The sequence below is a fragment of the Meriones unguiculatus genome, chromosome 3, assembly GCF_030254825.1.
Source record: "Meriones unguiculatus strain TT.TT164.6M chromosome 3, Bangor_MerUng_6.1, whole genome shotgun sequence".
NCBI classification, from domain to species: domain Eukaryota; kingdom Metazoa; phylum Chordata; class Mammalia; order Rodentia; family Muridae; genus Meriones; species Meriones unguiculatus.
Window position 1 is genome coordinate 52887812 of NC_083351.1, and position 4287 is coordinate 52892098.

The following is a 4287-nucleotide window of genomic DNA, read 5'->3' on the forward strand; positions in this document are numbered from 1 at the left end:
TCACCGGAAGAGCTTGAGCAAGCCCATTTAACTTCTGGAATAGGCAAGAACGGGGGTGGGGGGCCAACAGAACAGTGGCTGCTGTCGCTGGGTGATAGTGTAGCATCCCTTAAGCTGTGATACCTGAGGTCAGCCTTAGAGAAAGACAGAGGCCAAGAAAGACGCAGGCTGTCCCATTAACTCTTGTTTTGTAGAATAAATTTAAAAACCACACTTCAGCCTTCACATGAGTTTAATTATGTATGTAACTCTCGCTGAATAAGAGTATCAACCAAACCCACAAGGCACACAGTGAATTCTTGGTAGAAACTCTGTTTGTTGTTGTTTGGTTGGTTTGGATTTTTTTTTTTTTTTTTTTTTTTTTTTGGCACCAAGTGTTCTCTACTTCCAGGAAGCAAAATTTCCCTTAAGGCTTGTGAGCATGAATTTCTTTTAGCAACTAATTAAAATAATTTAAAAGTTTAATTCTAGGAGAGAGAAATTCAAGTAACTGAGCTATAAAAGCAGGTCTGTCGACCTTCCCCTTCTAAGCAGGGCAGGAGATAAAGGCTTGGTTGTGGGTGGGTGATAGGAGCAAGGACAGAGCCTCAGATGTGGCAACAGCAGCTCAGAACCTGCCCAAGGCAGGCCAGTAAGCACGAGCTTGGTCTAGGTGCCTCCATGTAGGCCTCAAAGGATAAATCACTCTTCTTCCTTTCTGTTTTGTGAAAACAAATGCTTTCTTAATGCTGCCACAGATCAAAAAAATCTTTCTGTACCTTTTCTCAGCCTACGTAACTTTCACTCTGTCTTTTACAGCCATTAGACACTTCCGACAGGACCAAGGCTTTCAGTGTGATGATTTCTCATGGATCAGTTTGTTGGGATTTATTCATTTATTGTTTGTTTGTTTGTTTTGCTTCTGAGTTTTAATTGTTGTGACTCTAAGCTCCAAGGTCTGAACTCCCCGCCTGCTGGTAGATTCCTCCCTAGTGTAAAGACAGTATCTGTAGACACACGCGATGAGCTGGTTAGTGCGAATGGCCAGCCCTGCCCATGGTTGACGTGTCCCACAGGGGCCACTGCCAGGAAGGCATCGTAATAGTCTAAAGTACATCAGAAGCTCTAGGGACACAAGCAGACCTAATGACCTGGGGAGCTACTATATGCTGAAGGACAGAAATGGGCCACGGAGAAGTTCCGTAACAAATCATTGAATTGGTTTCTTTAAAAACAAATGTGTACTTATGAGTAAAACATGATATTTTAATCCATAGATATATCCTGTACATCTTGCTGGTGGTTAAGCTGGGACAAATTTACCTGTTGTCTCAAATGTTTGCTATTTCTTTGTAATGAAAACATTCCAAATTCTTTAGTGTGCGTGTGTGTGTGTGTGTGTGTGTGTGTGTGTGTGTGTAGGGGGTACACATGTGTGAGATAGTGTGTATAGGCTAGAGAGCATGTCTATTTTCTTTAAGACACTTACATCGTTGGCCTTGAATTCAAGAATAATTAGGTTAATCTTGCTGGCCAGCAGGCTCCTGTGTCTGTATCCTTGGGGCTGGTCCGACAGGCATGCACCACCACACCCATAATTTGTATATGAGTTGTGGGGCTCACTTTCCTGGCTGAGGTGTTGCCACAGCTTCACTTCTGGCTATTTTAAGGTAGTGTATTGTCCTTATCACCTATAAGCCCCCTCACTGTGCAGAACCCACCAGAACCTATCTCTCTCTTCTGCCTGGTACTTGCTACCCATCGGCCATCTTTTCTTACTCTTCCCAGAATTCCAGCACTCTCTCACGGGAGGAGCAGGGTGAACCAAAATGATAATTGATCATAATTATAATCATTATTATAATCTGATGGTTGTGTTAGCAGACTGTCAAGACAAACAACACTCCACAGAAACAATGTCCAGACCTTGTCTTCGACCTCCCAGTTTCCATATCAATGGGGATTTTTGCTGCCTTACTGAGTGGTCTTGTAGAGCTGTTTACAGTGTGCTAGAACCATCAGAAGAATAAAGGCATCCCACATGCTCAGAAAGACCCCCCAACATACACACATATACACACACACTCTAGAGATCAAACCCAGAAATGTTAAGCCACTCCCCAGCTTAAAGGTTGCTCTCCAAGGAGAGTGCCTCACGTGATTTCCTGTCTCCTTTCGTTGAGTGAACCAGTTGCCAAGTGTAAGCATAATCATGTAATCCTGCCCCCATCTCCCTTCCTTGCTTTCTTTGCTCCCTCTCCTCTTCCAGGAGCATGATGCTTCAGGCATGATGGCTGACATGACAGCTCCAAGATTGATGAGAAATCTTTACAGCCTTCTCAGCACCGAGGGCAAAATATTTAACAAGAGGTAAAGACAGTAGTTAGGCAGATCTCAATTTGTGAAGCCTGAAGCTTATGTGACTTAAAGAGCTGACTTACAAATATATGCACATATGTATGTTATTCGTTTATTACACCATGAATTAGTTTAAAAAAGAAAAGACTATCACAATAAGCTACTGAAGCCTTGAAGATTTTGGTCCTGTCTCTCCTGAAGAATTCTTTAGGGATTTACCTAATATTTACCAAAATACATAATTAGGACTCCTTGTTTTTTTAAATATTTTATGTGTATGAATGTTTGACCTGTCTGTATGTCTATACACTACATGCATGGCTGGTGCCCTGAAGGCCAGATTTCCTTGGAACTGGACTTACAAATGGTTGTGAGCCCTTATGGGAAGTTTGGGAATTGAACCCAGGTCCCCTGAAAGAACAACCAATGATCTTAACCACAGACCCATCTGTCTAGCCTAAAGAATCCCTTCTAATAGAATTCTGGTTTCCTTTCCTGGCCAGGAGTCCATGGTTCTTTCTACAGCTCATAGGCATGTACTAAGGGAGAATCTAGAAGTCACAGCTTCGCTTGCTGCTTGGGATTCTGGGGTGACTTTTTCCAGGTGGTACCTATTTGGGGGTGCCACCAGCTGGGCCTGACCATCATCCAAGAACATACCCTAGAAGGTGAGAACAGCAGTTTGTGTGGACTTGGCTAGATCTGGTTCTAAAGCAGGCCATGCAACCGGTGGGTATGAACTCGAAGCTCTGGATGAATTTGAAGTACTTTGTCTCTAGAACACTGCATGTAATTTTGAATCCAAAATAGCAAAGGAAGATAAAAGAGATCAGTATGTAAGCCCATGGCAAACTGTGTCACACACGAAGGTTCTCTTTGGGCTTTTGCCTCAAAAAGAAGGGCATAAAGTTTGTAGTGAAAGTTGTGTGTATGTGTGTGTGTGTGTGTGTGTGTGTGTGTCTTTACATTTGTCTCATGTCCCATCCCCTTTGACCCCTGACTGTATGAGACACGGAATATCATTGAAAAACCCATTCTCTAGTTAATGTTCTCTGGCTTGCCTTTTCTGCTGTCTGTCAGATTCAATCCATCACAATGTAATTGTATTATCCATCGCCTTCCCTATGAATAACAAATGAGTGCAAGGGGGTTTGTTTCCTGCAGTTCCTCTATCATCAGAGACTAGATGCATGCTGCAGATTTCAGCCTCACAGCCAATGGGTGCAGATAATGAACCATGCAATGGAAGGTTGGTGCCTTGGGGATTTGGTGGTGGTGATGGTGATCACAGACTTCCTTTTGATCCACCCCTTAGAAGCTGGTCTACTCTGGTCAGTGGAGACTGAGTGGAAGCCTTAGACTTGAACCTGATCATTCCATGGGTGTTGGGGAGCTCAAAAGCCAGACTTCCAGCATGTCTGGGTAAGGTGCCTGCTGGACTGACTCATCCTCACAAGCCTTGGTGGGTGCGCGTGTACACACGAGCTCCATGAAGCAGACAGCTGGCATCAAGGGATGTCGCGGGGAGGGTTCAGATTCCACAGCCGAAAACGCTTAGAGTAAACACACCCTCGCCAGCCTCACCGGGACCTGGGTAGGTAAACCTACAGGAGGGATACTCTGTACACCCAAGGGCTTCCAGCATCGCTATGAAAAGCATCAGGGATATCGATGTCAGGGCTCCTCTATATGTGATTTGTCAAAAGCCAGTCTCTCGGCGGTGGCTCAGTAATACTCCACAACTCCACAACTCTCGGCGCTGCCAGGTATAGAAACGAATTCTAAACATCCAATTCTCCTGACTTATTCAAGTTAGGTTAATGCTGGGAAACCAGCCGCTTCAGGGTCAAAGGCCAAGGAAGCCAAAGAGCAAACATGGTTCTCTAACTGCGATGAAATGCTGCCACCGTGTGGGCTTAAGGTGTATTGCTCCCCACTGTCCTCTAATCT